The sequence below is a fragment of the Podarcis vaucheri genome (genome assembly GCF_965113315.1).
Source record: "Podarcis vaucheri genome assembly, chromosome: 3".
In the NCBI taxonomy this organism is placed as follows: domain Eukaryota; kingdom Metazoa; phylum Chordata; class Lepidosauria; order Squamata; family Lacertidae; genus Podarcis; species Podarcis vaucheri.
Genome location: NC_138761.1, coordinates 126,491,907 through 126,510,741, shown reverse-complemented (window position 1 = coordinate 126,510,741; position 18,835 = coordinate 126,491,907). Strand labels below are relative to the sequence as shown.

At 44.1% G+C, this 18,835-nt stretch overlaps 1 protein-coding gene across 1 annotated transcript in view; it reads left to right on the top strand.

Annotated features, from left to right (window-relative positions):
- The first annotated feature begins 1,997 nt into the window (after window positions 1-1,997).
- Window positions 1,998-18,835, top strand: part of PELI1 (pellino E3 ubiquitin protein ligase 1) — a 66,032-nt gene continuing 49,194 nt past the window's right edge. Inside the window, exon 1 of the mRNA XM_082215800.1 lies at window positions 1,998-2,019. The gene's annotated coding sequence lies outside the window, so the exon portion shown is untranslated. The remainder of the gene's footprint in view (window positions 2,020-18,835) is intronic.

Sequence of the window (18,835 nt, the reverse complement as noted above, 5' to 3'; positions counted from 1 at the left end):
GACCTCCTGCCGGGTGCGGGAGGCTTGGGGCGGCAGCGGACTGCTTGCCGGCATGCAGAAGCTTGGGGCGCGCTGAGCTCAGCCCGCCCCAAGCTTCTAGGTGCGCGCAAGCAGTCCGCTGCCGCCCCAAGCCTCGCGCACCCGGCGGGACCTCCTGCCGGGTGCGGGAGGCTTGGGGCGGCAGCGGACTGCTTGCCGGCATGCAGAAGCTTGGGGCGCGCTGAGCTCAGCCCGCCCCAAGCTTCTAGGTGCGCGCAAGCAGTCCGCTGCCGCCCCAAGCCTCGCGCACCCGGCGGAACCTCCTGCCGGGTGCGCGAGGCTTGGGGCAGCAGTGGACTGCTTGCCGGCACGCAGAAGCTTGGGGCGCGCTGACCTCAGCTTGCCCCAAGCTTCTGGATTAGCGCAGGGGTCCGCTAGCCCTGGGAGAGGCGCCCGGCTCTCCCACGCTAGCGGAGACCTTGCCGGCACGCAGAAGCTTGGGGCGCGCTGAGCTCCGCACGCCCCAAGCTCCTGGTGTAGCGCAGCGCACCTGGGGGGGGGAAATAAAATTTTTTTCCTTTATTTCCCCCCCTAAAATCTAGGTGCGTCTTATGGGCCGGTGCGTCTTATGGGGCGAAAAATACGGTAGATATATAGATGTGTGTGTGTGTGAATGAGAGATTCTTTGGGGGACTGTTAAAGTGGTGTAAGAGTGCTTTAAATAATGCTTTAGTTAAAATTCCAGCCTTGCAGGGGGTTGGAGTAAATGACCCTCAGGGTCGCTTCCAACTCTACAATTCTAAGATTCTATGAATGCCTATGGGCAACAGATGAATTATTTTAAAATGTCTCGAATATATGACAAGAAGAGATTTAACCCTAGTGGTTGGATGAACATGTCTGACTGTGATGCACGTGTGTGTGTGTGTGAGAGAGAGAGAGAGAGAGAGAGAGAATTGGCATTAGCAGGTACTGTATGTGGAAAGAGATGTTAGAAGCAAAGTTTTGTTTGGAAAAGAAACAGAATTTGTTGCTATCTCCACCTCTTTCTTTCTTTGGCTGGTTTTCTACATTTACCATTCTTTTGACAGGTAGAAATTCAGCAGGTGGGGGAGGATGTGAGTCACTGAAATGAATGTGCGTTGCTAATTTAGAGCCGTACGTTTCCTTGGGTCTACTCTATGAGTCGGGCCATTATAATGGATTGCTTGGAAGACATTTCTTTCTGCACCGGGTCAAGTCATTTTTAGCTGCCCAATTCCCCCCTCCCCCCCCCGCCCATCTTCCTTATTTTGCCGGACCGAAGGCGGCAACGCTCATTCCAGGGACCGCGCCTAAAGCCGAATTTGCGCATAATCCAAACAGATTGGAAGCGGGGGGGGGGGGGGGCTTGCCAAAGTCTTTTCCCTGGACGCCCCCCGCCCCCTTTTTAAAAAGCCAAGGGCGAAAGCTGAATGCACGCAAGTTAAAGGCGCGCAAGTTGCGGGTTGTCTGTGCTATTAATCTGAGTTGTTGGAATGATTTAAAACCTTGTTTGCACTAAATAAGCAAACAAGTGAAGGCGGGGCTTCAAAAAACAAAACAAAGACCCGTCCAAGGCCTCTGGGCGCCGCCATATTGGCGGACGGGGCCTGGTTTCAGGAGCGCCTCCCTCTCCGGAGGACTACAGTTCCCGTCATCCTCCGCGGGGCGGCGCGTTCTTATGAGGTCACCGCCTCCCCGCCCGCTTCCTGGGCTATATGTGTCTGTGCGCCGGAGCGGCCGCTGCTGCTGCTGCTTCTTGTGCTGCTTCTTCTTGTTCGGCTGCCCCGGAGGCTCCGCTCGGCTTCTGGCCCCGCCGCCCTCGCCGTCTTCCTCGCAGGCCGCGGAGGCGCTGGCCAGCGGCTTCCGCCCCCTTCGCGGGATCCGGCCCCTTCGGACTCCGCTCTCGCCTCGGCGCGCGGGGCCTCGCCTCCCGCCCGGCTGCGTCTCCGGCTTCGGGGTTCCGAGGGGCTTCCAGCAGGGAGGAGGAGAACTGTCGCCGCGAGGGTCCTGTCCCGGGTGAGCAGCCAGCCTCGCGCCCCCTTCCGGGTTTTGTTTCTCATCCCCATTTGCCGGGTCTGGCCGGGACGCGAGGAGACCGTAAAAGGGGGGAAAGGCAGTTTTTAGGAAGAATTAAACGGTAAAAGCAAGAAAACGGTAAAAGGAAGAAAAGAATCCATTCGTGTTTCCCCCCCGAAGGTGTGTCTGCGCGTGTCCCTGGCTTGTTTTCCGCCTCTCGCGTCGCTGTCTTGAGGTTTGCGGGCTGCTCTTTGTCCTCCTGGAAAGGGAAATTGCACAGGCGGCCGAGCTCAGCAGCCCCGCGTCCTCCGCCTCGGGCAAAAACCTGGCTCTGGTTGTAGTCCCTTTATTTTGGGGTGGCGGGGGGAAGGGATGCCTTTGTCATGGAGCTTGTCTAGGGGAAATCTCTCCTTTTTAGGGGAGCCCGAAGCGTTTCCTAAAGCTGGGTTTGGCCAGGACTAACTAAAGTACAGTAATCCTGGACGTTAGCTGAATAATAAAAGAGGCAGAACAAAGTAAGTAGTATTCCTTTGTGCTAATGTGTAAAAGCTTTTTTCTCCTGTGTTCTTACTTATATTCCCACCTCTAAAAGGAAACGCAAGTTTTTGGTGTGGTGTTTATCCTTTTAAAGTTTCCTTTTAAAAATTGGCCTTGTGTCCTCGGTCTCAATTAACCCTAGTGTGATGTATTTGTAGCAAAGTTATTTTCCTTCTCCGGTTTCCTTTAAAGGGCTAAAATAGAGGAGGAGGAGTTGCTTAATTTCTTATTTGTTTTTATCAAAAGAGGAGTACAGTGATTTGAGATGGTGAGGGTTTTGATGTTGTCATCTTTGTGCTTTAGTTATGATTTGGTTCAATCTGTCAGTGTGTCATCTCTTAAAGAGAAATCTTTTACACCTGCTCCTACTAATTTGAAGTTCTGTGTTATACTGTTTCGTTTAAAAACCTGCATGACATAGTTCCATGAGTCTTGGCTTATGGCATTGTACTTTTCTGTGAAGTGTTTTATCTTGGCTGGGAGTCAACTGACTTTTTCAGTACAATCATTGTGATTCCTCTTCTTGGCTTTCTATCAGCTGAATTCCAATTTTATCTCTTCTGAATCTGAGCTGTCCAGCAATGGAATAATTTTTTTCTATGCTTTACTTGTAAGGGGGAAGGAAAGTGGAGTGGCCAGAAGTGAGAGTGAAGCTAAGTTTCTTGTTTTCTATTTTGTATCTCACAAAGCATATTATAATGAAAGGTATAGTACAGTAGTATGCTGGATGTTTATATTAGATGTGCTGCTTATAGTATAGGGTATTTTTGCCTGTATGCTATACTTTGGGTTTAAGATCTTTCATATAAATTAATACTTCCTGTAAACTGTCAGTATTACCTAAACATCTGGTCCACTGACAAGATATATTTTCATGCTTGTGTTCCCAGTTTGATATTCAGAGAACATATTTTAAGAAAACTAATACTGATACTAAAAAGGGCTCCTGAGGTTTTGGCCCTATTAAATGAATGCAGCATTGCTGTTGATCTTTGGAATTATTGACTGATGAATATGGAAAAACTATGAATACACCAAGGCCAACTACTACATACATCGACTCGGAAGTAGTTTCAAATGAACCCAAGTGCCTTGTTTCAAAATGTATTATATTTGAGGCACAAGATCAAATGCACCACTTTTGAAGTCTGAGCTGTCAGCAGGTTTTATTACCACCCATGCACTTCAATGGTGTTTTTTAAAAGTTTTGTTATTTGTGAGCTTACGTGAGAGATTCTTGGAAAACTTGTTGAAATGGTTTAGAGACCTCAGTGTGGTCAGGGTTTTTTCTTCTTAATAGAGTTTTTAAAAAAATCTAAACTGGCAAATAAAGGTAGAAAAGAGGATCTACTCCTAATTTCAGCATGTGTAGCCTTGACTTGTCTCTCCCCCCTCCCCCCACTCCCAGGGTGGAGAATATATTGATTTTGCTTTATAGGTGGTCTTACTTGCTCCTTGTACATGCTTCAGCTTCAGATATAATCAATTATGACTGTTTTAAGCCTACTGTGGATATGCCTGGTCTGAATGGTGATCACTCTTTGTCTGACTGACCGGACAGGAAAGGGATTTGGAGGCTATGGTGGATTAGTCAGTGAAAAAATCAGAAAAAATAAAAATAAAAAACAAACTAAAACAATCATTTATCTTCAAAATTTATCTGAAAAATAATAATTGTGGTTTAATTTTCAGTAGCAGTTTCAAGTATGATGTAAAATTTAAGTTAGACTAAAGATTACTAAATTTTAATATAATTTGTTATGTTATGTCAGTGAGTAACTGATGAGAAATTGAAGTAAGGAGTAGACGGGAAGTTGGGTCTATAGAAAAAGACCATCATTAATTTAAAGTTTTGAGGTTATTAGTTAATGTATTAATGTTCTTTTTGTTTTGTGTTGATGGATATTTGTTTTTTCTTTTTGATGTGTTAAAGTACATAATAAAAAGAAAAGAAAATGTTGATTCAGTGTGGGCCTGCTGTGAAAAAGGCAATATATTAGAGATCATTAGGAAAAGAATGAGCAAATCTATGAGTCCACACTTGGAATACTCTGAACAGGGTTGGTTGCCACGCCTTGAAAGGGATGTAGTAGAACTGCTGGAAAAGGTTAAGAATAGGGCAAGTAAAATGATCAGGAACTGGAACAACTCTCCTAAAGGGACAGCTGACACTGTTTGGTGTTATTTAGCTTAGAAGTAAGGCAAGTAAAGTGGGGTTAGGATAAAAGTGTTATAAAACCCTGTGTGGCATGCAGAAAGTCCCTAGGGAGACGTTGTGTCCCCCCCCCCCAAAAAAAAAACCCTCCTAATACTGAAAACCTTAGGTTTCCCAATGTGAATCTGAGTTTTGTGGAGTGCAAGACAGACAAAAAGAAGTTTTCACAAAGCACATAGTTAAACCATGGAAATTTGCTACCACAGAATGTTGTGGTGGCTAAAAACTAGCTTTAGAAAATGTTTAGACAAATTTATGGAGGATAAGACTATCAATAGGTACTTGTCTGCAGGATCAGAGGCAGTGCCCTAGTCACTGAGAAGATTAGTTGCTGAGGAGCAACAGTAGAAGAGTGCTATTATTGCCCTCATGTCCTAGTTGTGGGCTTCTCAGAGGCATCTGATTTGCCATTGCAGAAACAGGATGTTGGAGTAGATGGGCCTTTGGTCTGATCTAGCAGGGCTCTCAGGACCCTCCTCCTTGCTCCAATTTTGAAGGATTGCAGTTGCATGTATTGGACTGGATGTGGGTGTGTAGTGCAACCTGACCTGCATGAAGAAAAGTCATGTTTGTTTAGTCGTGTCCGACTCTTCGTGACCCCATGGACCAGAGCACGCCAGGCACTTCTGTCCTCCACTGCCTCCCGCAGTTTGATCAAACTCATGCTAGTAGCTTCAAGAACACCATCCAACCATCTCATTCTCTGTCGTCCCCTTCTCCTTGTGCCCTCCATCTTTCCCAACATCAGGGTCTTTTCCAGGGAGCCTTCTCTTCTCATGAGGTGGCCAAAGTATTGGAGCCTCAGCTTCATGATCTGTCCTTCCAGTGAGCGCTCAGGGCTGATTTCCTTCAGAATGGAGAGGTTTGATCTTCTTGCAGTCCATGGGACTCTCAAGAGCCTCCTCCAGCACCATAATTCAAAAGCATCAAAAGAAAAGTCATAGGCCTAAGCAAATGTTTGTTGCGGACAATACATGGATTCAACACAAGAGTTTTTCTTGTGATGCACAAATGCCAAGGCTTAGTAGGTGAAGCTGCTTCAATTCAAATCCTGTTGGGTTCCCACTTCACTCCCCAGCCCCAGCAATAATTCTGGTTTCCCTGTACTAAATTCCAACAGCATAAGTCGGGAAAAGTGTGAGTTTGCGTGTCCAGAGCTGGTAAATATAAAGAGATTTTATGTCAGCCTTTAGGTACAGTGGCAGAACTGTATAGCTTGTGAAGGGAAAGTAGTATCTTCAAAATGACATAATTTATTTTCATAAGCTTGATGAAACAGACCTAAATTCCTAAAGCTATTGGAAGTCTAATACAGCTTCATTCTCAGAAATAAGATAGAGGCTATGTTTAATTAATATATTATGCCACCAATTAATGTTGATGAAATTGAGCACAAGCAGAGATAAAGCACTTAAAAACCCCCATTGCTATATAAAAAGGAATGTGATAGTCATACTACAGTAGTTTACTACACAGATGTTCTGCTATTTAGATTGGTACTATTTTAAATGGATATTATGCTACCTAGGGTGTAGAATTGGAGGTTTTCTCTTTTTGCAGGAAGTCAGATAATATAATAATAATAATAATAATAATAATAATAATAATAATAATTTATTATTTGTACCCCACCCATCTGGCTGGGTTTCCCCAGCCACTCTGGGCGGCTTCCACAGAAACCAAAAAACACTAAAATATCATACATTAAAAGCTTCCCTGAATAGGGCCGCCTTAAGATGTCTTCTGAATGTCAGGTAGTTGTCCATCACCTTGACATCCAATGGGAGGGCATTCCACAGGGCGGGCGCCACCACCGAAAAGGTGGTGAATCCACCTTCATATCTGTACTGTAATCAGGCAAATACCGAATCACAGAATTGTAGAGTTGATCCTACAAAGCAGAATATAATAGTGCCACTGTATTCTGCTCTGTTCAGATCTCACCTGGAGTACTGTGTCCAGTTCTGGGCACCACAGTTCAAGAAGGACACTGACAAACTGGAACGTGTCCAGAGGAGGGCAACCAAAATGGTCAAAGGCCTGGAAACGATGCCTTATGAAGAATGGCTAAGGGAGCTGGGCATGTTTAGCCTGGAGAAGAGGAGGTTAAGGGGTGATATGATAGCCATGTTCAAATATATAAAAGGATGTCACATAGAGGAGGGAGAAAGGTTGTTTTCTGCTGCTCCAGAGAAGCGGACATGGAGCAATGGATCCAAACTACAAGAAAGAAGATTCCACCTAAACATTAGGAAGAACTTCCTGACAGTAAGAGCTGTTTGACAGTGGAATTTGCTGCCAAGGAGTGTGGTGGAGTCTCCTACTTTGGAGGTCTTTAAGCAGAGGCTTGACAACCATATGTCAGGAGTGCTCTGATGGTGTTTCCTGCTTGGCAGGGGGTTGGACTCGATGGCCCTTGTGGTCTATTCCAACTCTATGATTCTATGATCCTGTGGATCATGCAGTCCAGTGAGTAATGCAGGAATCTTAACTGAAGCATCCATGACAGATGGCCATCTGCTTAAAAACCTCGCATGATCAAGAAGTGGGAGTCTCTTAAGAAAGGAGTCAGAAAGTTCTTCCAGATGTTTAGTTGGAATCTCCTTTCTTGTAACTTAAAGCCATTGGTTCAGGTTCTGGCCTCCAGAGCAGGAGAAAACAAGCTTGCTCCATCTTCCATGTGATGGGCCTTGAAGATATTTGAAGATGTATTCTCTTCTGCTGACCTGCTTTCTTTAAAATGGTAGATTAAAAGGTGACCAAAAAAGGAACTGTGTACCTCTGCTTGATTCTCTGTTTGTTGATCATAGTTCTGAGGATGAAAATATGCAAAGATCTACTCCCTTTAGCTTGTCCTTGCTGCAGCTTTTGAGGCATTTCCTATTTTTGGAAGACATCAAAGGACAGACTCAGTAGGTTCCCATTGAGAGGCAGATCTCCAGCTACACAATTCTGGATTCTGTGTAATTAGGAAAGGAGGAAGGAAAATTTAAAAATCTGATTCCTTTTGTGCTTCTCTCAACCTGTGTTTAGGTCTGTACACCAAAACATGCAAGAGATCCAACACTGGCATTATTTCATCTGTGTTGTATTTCTTTCAATGTTAGAAACTGGCATAGGAATGGTAGGAGCCATGCTGCTCCTGGGACCTAGGCTATGGGTGGCAAAACAAAATGTCTAGGCACATGTTTTTTCCTGCCCTTCTCTTCTCATGAGGTGGCCAAAGTATTGGAGTAGTGGTAGGAAAAAGGCTTTTTCAGCTGCACAAAAGACATGTCTTTTGCTGCTGCAGTGATGGGGAAATCAGGTGTTTGTGGGGGTAGCGCAGCAGCAAAAGAAGCATATCATTTGCTTCTGTTGTGCCTGGCAGACCAGCTTACTGCAGCTAGGCAGGGGGAGATGCTGGGCACCAATAGTGTCACCTGGACATTTCCTTCCAGTCACAAATGGTTGGTTGCAAATTGCGCCTGGCGCCTGGCTAATTTCTAACGCTGGTTCTTACCCTGGAACAAAGCTCATGAGTGATGTCCTAGATCAGAGGTCATCAAACTAAGGTGTGATAGGGCCCACCGGGCTTGTTAATCCGGCCCACAAACCTTACAGACCCTGCCACCCGCTCGGTCAGTCCCCGTGCTGAATAGGTGCAGTGCAGAGGCCTCACCACACGGAGACTGACTTCCGTGACGCGGCACGGCTTGGCTTCTGATTGGCTGCAGGAAGCTCCAGCAGCCAATCAAAAGCCATGGGCAGCGACACTGGCATGGCTTCTGATTGGCTTCCTTCCCACTGAGGCGGTTGAGCGAGAGGAAGCAGCGGCGTGGAGGCTGCCCAGGCCAGCAGCATCTGGGCGCCGCCCCTTCCTTCCTGCTGAGGCGGCCGAGCGGGAAGGAAGCAGCAGCAGCGTGGAGGTTGCCTCCGCCACCCAGGCCAGCAGCATGGGCTCTGTGCCCCGCCGAGACAGAGGATGCCAACGCTCCCAAAGACGAGGCAGCGTCGGCGGCTGCGGCATGAGTGGCATAGGCGGGGAGGTGCTTTCAGGAGGCGGTGGGTCCGGCCCCCGACAAGGTCTGAGGGACACTGCACCCTCCTGAAAAAGTTTGCTGACCCCTGTCCTAGATCTCCCTAATGTGCTTTTAGGCATCATAAATATGTGCTAACCTAGCATATTAGGTTTCTAGATTATAAGGCATAGGCATGGGCTTGCCATATTAGAGTGTGTGTGTGTGTGTGTGTGTGTGTGTGTAATGGATAGTAAAATATCAGGCAAATTATTAATAATTTTTGAGTTAACAATTTGGTGATTGGCATTTTTCAGTTTATTATTTCATGGTAAAGTAGAACTTGGTCATAGTTGACCATCACCCAAATTGATAATAAATCTAAGGCCCTTGGACTATACCATAATGGACTTTCCTGCCATGTGCCTCTCTTAAACAGAACAGAACTAGCCTTTCCACAGCTTCATTGATGCCACCTAGGAGCAAAGGAAGGTGTTGGTGCGATAGCAAGAAAAGAAATGGGCATGTGTACTCCAGGATTCTTGCAGAAGGAAGGAAAAAGTCCTTTCTTTGAAAGAAAGATATAGCATTTTCCCATTGGCCTGTGCAGTCAGTCAGCTCAAAATGTATGTGCAGTGCTCACAGATGCTCGCTTGCCATTGCGTTGAGATAGTGTTGTGGGGGAATCTTCTCCTTGCTCATTTGATTACATCAGTAAGAACTAGCTAGAACAGGGGTCAGTAAACTTTTTCGGCAGGGGGCCAGTCCACTGTCCCTCAGACATTGGGGGTGGACGGACTATATTTTGTGGGGGGAAATGAATGAATTCCTATGCCCCACAAATAACCCAGAGATGCATTTTAAATAAATTCTACTCATGCAAAAACATGCTTCTTTTCTCATCCCTCCATGGTCACAAGAGCCTCCTTCCTGGTGTGGACAGGAAGAAAACTATAGTGTGAGCTGAAAATGTGGTGCTTTTGTTGGACTGTATCAGTCCTTGTGTGCATCTGACTCTAACACCTATGATCTGAATATGCATCAGATTCAAATGAAGATATGGGAACATTAGACTTAAGTCACCAGCATTATGTAATGATGGGTAGGAGGAGGAAAGGGCCATGGGCTGGGCCTGGTCAAGTATGCTGTTGTAATGGTGGGAAGAGCAAGGAGAAAGGTCTTCCATTGCCTCTTGCAGTGCCTTTCCTTGCCACCTACAACTTTGCCATCCGCAGGCAGGTGAGGTGAGGCTTCTCTCCCACATCCCAGGCGGCAACAGTAAACTCAGATCAGTGTTCGCAGAGGTAAAGTGTGTAATGGGTGATTCTGCATGCAGCTTGCAGATGCAGTTGTTCCTTATATGCAGTCTCAAGCAATGGCTCACATTTGTAAATGAGCTGTTACAGGTTAAACACCGGCAATCAAGCTTTCATATTGCCTGATGTCACCTAACTTTACAACAGAGTCTGTTCTAAAGTTCAGTTGTGAGTCAAATAATATGTCCCAGCCCCTTGGTTTCTCTTAGATCCAGGAAGACACAGGCTACCTTCAATGCCAAACCATTGCATTTAGGTGTGACTGCTTGAACTGCTGTATAAGTGAATGATAACAATTTGGTAGGTAAGGACAACATACAGTTGAAATAGCATGGAGCTAAGCTACATGGCTTGTATGTGATTAGCAAAAAAATCTGAAATTCATTACATATGTAGCCTTTCTATAATGTAAATATCTTCCTTTCAGAGAAAGTCATAGCTCATTCCACTTTTGTAATGTACCACTAGGGATATGTTGCTAATTCTAAAAATATGTCAGTTCCTCAGTTTCCCACCATCTGCTGTAAACTTTGCTCCACCCTCTTTTTTGGCTGTTGTGTTACATGCAGGTTTTCCTCTGCAGAATGAGAAAAAAACAAATGTAGTTAGTAGTTAGAGTTTCCGTGGTTACTTGTTTGATTCCAGGAGATAAAAGGAAATAGCTTAAAGCTTGTCTAGTAAACTTGGGGAACAAGCATAAAATTAGGCATCTTATGTGTGCTGTTGACTTCTATTTATTTTAGTTTTCGTGCAGTCTATATCTTTGCATTTTATTTTCCTATCCTGTTAAAGTGAAAATTGCATTTGTCCATAGTTTTGTGACTTCTTCATAGACCAGATCCCCTTGAATCTGTATAGGGAGAAATAAATGCATTCTTTTGCTAGCGTATCAGATTGCCTAACCAGAGGCAAACTGCACTGTGCCTGTATATCAGAAATTAAGATTGTAGCTACTTTATAGGGTGGCAGCATGGTTTGGTCATGTGCATTACAGTGTTCACAAGGTGCTGTGTATAAATAAATGTAGATCACGAGAAGCACGTAAATAATAATTCATTCAATTATGAGTCAGTTTGATGAGTTGTACTTATTAAATCATTTTAAACCTTTTGGCTCTTGCGGTGTTTCAGCTCACTGATCTCTGTAGCACAGTTCATGTGGCAGCTGCCTGAGTAAGCCAGCTGAATGGCATTGTATATTGTTTCTCTGAGGCAACTTACATGATGGGGTTTAGCAGCTTTTCATAACCTGTGCTACTATTTAAAATGGCAGATATTGGTCCTCTGCCAAACCACGTCCAGCATTTAGCCATGCTTTGCCAGTTAACTCTAATATTTCCTTCAGAGATCACCTTGATGGGTATTTTAAAAGGGCGGGGGGGGGGGAGCTTCAAGTGGAAATGATTAGCAAGTTCTGCTTTTGTTCCTCAAAGCCATAGCTGCTGTATTCCTGGCTCTTGGCAGACTCTGCCTGCAAGTACTTTGTGTTCTGCAGGACTTGTGCCTGATTTAGAGTATTGCATGTACTGAAAGCTCCCAAACCAGATTTTGTTCAGTTTTGTACTCTGCATCTAGTTTTATTAAATTCCCTTTTATTCTTGCTTTTCATGGAGGATTTTAGGCTTCACCAGTCAATACTGGTGCATGGAAATAATAATAAATAGCCTTCTTCATTCAGAGGAGTGTCTTTGGATTGAGCTACTTTATGGTGTAAATCACAATTAAGAGGCTCTGATTAAACTTGTCAGGTTTGTTTGTTATTAATATCTTAACATCATGATGAAATTATTCCCCAGGCGGTTTAAAAAGCTGAGACAATTAGCCTATAGTTTTATTTGTTTCAGGTAGCCAGTAAGGCTATGCTTTCCATGTAATGCTAAACTTAGGTTTAGTAAGTTCTATGGTGCACACAGCTCAAGCCCTTCTGCTCTGCTCCTGCCTTCACACAAGTGGGTAAACTGGGAAGGGAATAACTTAATATGTCTAGGGCTGTGCTATAAATCGATATACTGTATTGTCTGATAGCAAATTTTAAATCAAATCATAACTTTTTTTAAAAAAAGACCCTGCAATATATTGCAAATTGTCTGTGTGGTATTCAAAAAGTTAGCCCTTGCTAACTCCGCCTCAGTCAGCTCTTCCCTGCCATCGCTACACAAAGAACTGCAGCCTCTTTCAGTTATCACAACCTCTTTTGGTTATGCTGCTGCAAAAATCGCCTTTGAGAACTAGTTAAAAGCTGAGCAAAAATCATGCCTTCTGTGGGATTGTGCTGCTTCTCTCTCTCTCTCTCTCTCTCTCTGTGTGTGTGTGTGTGTGTGTGTGTGTGTGTGTTAACTGTTTCCCTTCTGAGCTTCCAAGGAACTTCTGTGGGGTGCTGCTGCGCTCTTGCTCTCTTGCCAAGTAAGAGGGAACTCCCCCCCCCATGCTTGACTTGCAAGTTGCTTCAGAATAGAAGAGGGGGACTCCCTGTGTTTGTTGTGTGCGCTTTTCTTGGGGGGCAGAAGCAGCCCACAGGTTTCTTAGTGAACCTAGCATATGAAGCTCCTCAGTCCAAGCAGGAGGTAAATACTCCTGAGAGGCTTGTTGGCTTGCAAGTTGCATCAGAGTAAAAGAAGAAAAGCACCCTGCTCTGCTGTTTGAACCTCTTCTATCCCCCCATTGGCATCTGTGTCTCCCCCCTCGTTATACCCCCCATTTTCTCCTCCAGTCCCACTCCCTACCCTAGAACTCCTCTCAGTTCTCCTCTTCCCCCTTTGATATCTCATATTTGTAGTCTCTGTGTGACCCAACGCTCCGAACGCCTGCATTTCTTGGAGGCTCCTGAGGCTGTCGGACAGGATGCCACAAGATGATGACAGGCTGCCTGGAAGTCTGTGTGCTGCTTCTGCAGAGCCAAATACTCACCATGCTCCACCACAAAAAAAGGGGAGGACCTGGCACTGGCAGATGATGGATTAAAAGCAGAAAAAAGCTAAAAGATTATGTGTCTATATGCCAACAGTGAACACTGAAAAATGGAAGAGACATGAGGCATCCTTCCCAATGTTGAAGGTGCTTGCAGCTAAGTTTTGGGCTATCTGAGGAACAAGTGTGCCATCTGAAAGTGTGTTCAGAATGGCTGGCAATGTTCTTCAAAGACAAATGGCGTCTGTATTGCCAGAGAATGCTGAAATGCAAATTTTCCTTGCAAAACATATAAATTTCATTTAATATTTTTTTTGTTCTGTAAAATTTTACCCATTCCTTCTGGTTTGGCCTGGATTATAAAAGAAATGAATTTTTTTTTGGCAATATGAATATATTGTTTAATAATCTTTTGTTCTGTTCAAATTTATCCATTCCATTCTTACTATTTTGGTCTGGTTCAGAAAAGAAAATAACTGAGGTTGTAGGATGTATAAGACTCAGTAGTGAATTACGTTTGAATATCTAAAATTGTGGCACTGAATTGACTTTTTTCTTATTTAGTAATGTAATTAAATTTTTAGGGAACCTTACTTTTGATATCTATTCTACTGATTACATCTACTTTTATCATCGGTATGGTAGTACTATAACATAGCAGTTGTAACAATATGTTAAAGTAAAAATTTATCCATTTTATAATAAGACCCATAAGTAGTAGCTCTCTAGAGCATTACCACTTTCATTTCTACATAGATCAGGCACTCTACTCCTATTGTTAAACTCCTTAACATATTGTCTCTCCTTAACATATACTTTGAGGCTTCAAAGCACACACACTTCAGTAATCCTGTAAGGCAGACCAGTATCATACTGATTGTTAATACCAATGTTATTGTTTTTGTATTGTGTTTTCCTGCTGTGTAATTAACCATGAACAAGCTATGCCTCAAAAGGTGACCTATGCAATTTTTTTCCTACTAAGCGCCCTCCCACTTTCTTAGGGGTTTCACAATCCATTACCAATATATATTCACAATCCGTTTTTTAAACACACACACATAAAAGAAGATGAGAAACTAGATTAGAAGCTTGATTTTAAAAGCTACGTACATTATTTGCTATGCACTGAAATATATATATATATATTTTTCTATACTTGTGCAGTGTACACAGTGCTGGCAAAAATAGCATATAGATAACTAATTACATGTTTTAACTGTGAAATTAACAGTAGCTGCATTATTTCTAATTATGGTTATTCAACATTCTCCATTCAGTTCTGCAAAATGAAATAATTTCTCTGTTGAATGGCATTGAGAGTGGACTAATATGACCAAATCAAATTTTCTACAACAGTCATCAGAAATAGCTTGCCAAGAGGTGCCAAGACACAGACCAGGCGTGCAGGGGTTAACTAGCTGGTGGGACCTGTCACTTCCCCTTCTGCCTGTTTGAGAGGATGCGTCAACAGCAGCCGCAGCAGCCGCAGCAATGGCTTAACCTCTCCTCTTTGCAGCAGTAGCAGCACTTCCTGCAGGCTCCGTTAGCTGCCCCACCAGTGTGTCAGGCTGGCCTGGTGCCCGCCTCTTGGTTCCCAGGCTGGGCTGCAGCTGGCTGCTTCCTGGAAGGTGCTGCTTGTGCTTCCACCAGGGCAGAGCATGTGCAAAGTGCACAGCTGGCCTGGCCAAGGCATGGGAGCAGAGGGGTTGTGCTTGCTTTCCATGCAAGGCTTTCTCTGACTCGTGTCGCAGCTGGAGAAGCAGCACTGCATGGGGCCAGCAGCTGCTTACTCAGGGTTCGGGTGGGGACGCAGAGGCGGCAGATTTATTCAGTTGCCACACAGTGGCACCAAGACTTTTTGAAGTGCTTGCAAGATTGCTAAGTATAAAACTACTAATACACATTTTAAAATGCATCTGAAGCAGGAACCTAGCCATATTACTAGATAGTAAAGAGGTGGAGGAGATAAGTGACTGGAAAATATGTATTGTTAAACTTGGATGTGGGTGGACTTCAGGCTTCCGTGATCTCTCATGCTCCATAATCTACCGTATTTTTCGCTCTATAACACGCACCCGACCATAACACGTACATAGTTTTTAGAGGAGGAAAATCCGTAGGCATGCCACCCATAGGCATTCCCTCCATAACACGCACAGACATTTCCCCTTACTTTTTAGGAGGAAAAAAGTGAGTGTTATGGTGCAAAAAATATGGTAGCTGCCCAAGCTGGTCACCAACTGACATCCTCAAGTGGTGATGGCAGAGCCAGCCTGTACCCTGTAAGCCACTGGGATGCCCTAGTTATAAAGAAATACTCATTTGAGTACCTGCAAGTTAGGGATTCTGACTTCAAACCCTAAATTTGCATCTGGGAGCTGGGCAAAGACCTTGTCACAGAGAATAGTACCATTTTGTAGATGAACTCTGAAGCTGAAAGTCACTTTCAAAGGTAGCCCCATGTAGAGTGCATTGCAGTAGTCCAAGCGGGAGATAACTAGAGCATGCACCACTCTGGCAAGACAGTCCGCAGGCAGGTAGGGTCTCAGCCAGCATACCAGGTGCAGCTGGTAGACAGCTGCTCTGGACACAGAATTGACCTGCACTTCCATGGACAGCTGTGAGTCCAAAATGACACCCAGGCTGCACACCTGGTCCTTCAGAGGCACAGTTACCCCATTCAGGACCAGGGAGTACCCCACACCCACTCACCCCCATCCCCCCAAAACAATACTTTTTGTCAGGATTCAACCTCACTCCATCCTCCAACCACCTCCAGACACTCACACAGGACATTCACTGCCTTCACTAGTTCTGATTTAAAAGAGAGGTAGAGCTGGGTATCATCTGCATATTGATGAACACCCAACCCAATCTCTCCCAGCGGGTTCATAACGATGTTGAAAAGCATGGGGGAGAGGACTGCTCTGAGGCACCCCACAAGTGAGCGCTCAGGGGTCTGAACAATCACCTCCCAACACCATTTTCTGGACACAGCTCAGGAAGGAGCGGAATCAGATGGTCCAGAGCGGATACCATGGTCAATGGTATCAAAAGCCACTGAGGGATCCAGCAGAACTAGGAAACAGCTTTGTTGTGGATAGCAGCAAGCAGGGTCTGCATCAGGTGAGGGGAGTGTTGGGATGGTAGTAAAATGGCTATTGTAATGGCTGTGGTAGTTGTAAAATGGAGTAGGGAACCTCAGGCTCTGGGGCAAAGTGCAGCCACTGGAAACCTCCCAGCAGTTGAACTGTGGACTGCAGTCAAGATTATACCTGCCTCTTGTTTTAAGATATGGTGTTTTAAATGCTTCTTTATTCAAGTGATCTTGTGATTAGATAACCAAGTTTGCAGAGAGTTGTTTATTTGTAAGGTTTCAAACCAAGGAAGCTCTCCAAACTAGGAAAGAGAATAGCAGGTCAGATGTAATATAAGTGAAGGCCCAGTTCTAACTTCAGGTATGTATTAATGACAAGTTGGTAGTGGAGAAAAGCAACTTGAGTGTAAACTTAACTCTGCCGCCCCAAAAGTTGTTCTAAAAAGAAAGGTCTTAATGTTTTGAAAAGATGTTAAAAGGGTCTGTAGAACTTGCTCTACATTTGGAGCCAAGGCAGCTGCTCATCATTATTCTGTCAAAATGCACTTATTATGAGGAATGGTTGCATTTCCAAAATTTATTCATAATCATGGTTTTAGAAGATTTTTGTGGAGAGGGTTCTTTTTTTAAAAAAAGTATCCTTCCACTAGCACAAGCTTCCAGCATGATCCAATAAAATAGTCTTTGAACCTCACCACACACATTATCTCTTTTAATTCATCAAAAGTGTGAGATAAATATTAGCCTCCTATAATCAGCATGCTTAGCTCTAGTAAATGCATGAACTTGTTAAGACTATAGAGTAAACAGTCCTGCCAGACTCAACTAAGTCACACACCCTCACCTAGAGAGGGTTACCAAAAGCCATTACTCTTTCACCATGTGAATCATACCAGAAAGGACATCTGGGCTAATTGCTCCAAGTAACCCAGGGTGTTTGTAACCTGAGATACCACTGTATTAACTCTAAAATTTATGGAGAGTAGAACAGGGATTGGACATGGGTTTTTTGTTCTGCTAATAGACACTACAGTGGTACCTCGGGTTACATCCGCTTCAGGTTACAGACTCCTCTAACCCAGAAATAGTACCTGAGTTAAAAGCTTTGCTTCAGGATGAGAACAGAAATCACGCGGCAGCAGCAGGAGGCCCCATTAGCTAAAATGGTACCTCGGGTTAAGAACAGTTTCAGGTTAAGAATGGACCTCCAGAACAAATTAAGTTCTTAACCCGAGGTACCACTGTATTGCATTAAGTTACCAATTAACTTGTCTTTTTTTATTTGCTTAAAAGCTTTAGGACAGCTTTCCCCATCCTGGTGGATTCAAGATGTTTTGGACTTTAACTCCCCTCAGCCCTGACCATTGGCTATGCTGGCTGGGAATAATGTGGATTGCAGTCCAAAATTCCTGAAGAGCACCACAGGCTCTTTTAGATTTTAGCCTTAATTTTTTTCATTACAGACTAATTGGTAGTATAACATTGCTGCTAAAAGCTTTCGGGACTACGGTAAGTAGGCTGAAAATGAGTAAGGCCGCACCTGCCTTGCCTTGCCTTCTCTGTGGTGAAACATCATTCAGAGTATCTAGTTGTCCTGAGTCATAGCAACATGACAAAATTAAACAGGTAGTTCTGCTTATTGCATTGTTTTATTGGAGACTATTGAAACCTTCAAAAGTCTGGAGATCAATGACTATTCCTGCCACAACTTTGGAGGACAGTTTTTGTTTCAAGACTGAGTATATTTTGTGCGTGTTTCTTTCAGGTATGACGATTTATGCATTGGGTTTCTTTGCCCATTAAACATCTGAGGGCTTTTTTCAGATCCTGGAGGGGTACATCTGTAAATATAGAAAAAAATATAATGTTGGTTACAACTGTAACCTGCTTAGTATCTGGTTATTTGCCTCCTGGAATCACAAGGAGTCAGTTCAGATGTAACCATGCAACATGCTTACTCTCCTGATCCATGGTTTGGAGAATCAGGAACATGCTACTTCTGTTTGTTTGCTTTTATTACCTTTTAGGACAAAATTTCCCCTTCAAGGTGGTGGTTAAGGTGTCCAAAAAATACAACTAACCCATGGTCTGGAAGATCTGAGATGAGTTGTACTTGTGCAGCCGCCTCCCACCCCTGTTCTCCTTGTGCACTTGGCTTAATAGAACACTTCCTGGTTTGTCCAGCCCCAGTTCACAGTGACTTCCAATCTGGCTTGCATGCTCTCCCTCAACTGCGACTGCATGCCAATTACTTTTCTTTACATTTTTGTTTTATCTGCATAAGTGATTGGGAGACATTGGCTATGCTCCTGCCTCTTCCAACAATCAGCAAAGAAATCACTTGAAACATGTTGACTGATGGATGTAGTAGGACTAAGCTTGTTGCAGGTTGAGGTGGTAAAATGGGTTTGTGTCACTTCAGAATGCAGATGGAAGATTAGTCTTTTAATGCATTCAAATGGAAAGTGAAAATAACTGGGAACCATAGAAGATGACTCATCCTCCCAGCTGAGGGGAGTGGGGTGACTAAGCTGGCTGTGCATGTCAAGGAAGCACCTTGAGATCTTTTGGTGAAGGGCGGTATAGAAATTTAATAAATAAAATGAAATTTCCTTGCACATAAGAAATAGCAGAGCAGGGGAAGAGCAGACTCAGCTCTTGGTATGCCAGTTTTCTGCTTGCATGCTTTTTTTGTGGTATTCAAAATTGGGAGGCCTCATCTGTGGTGGTACGGTCTATTTTGC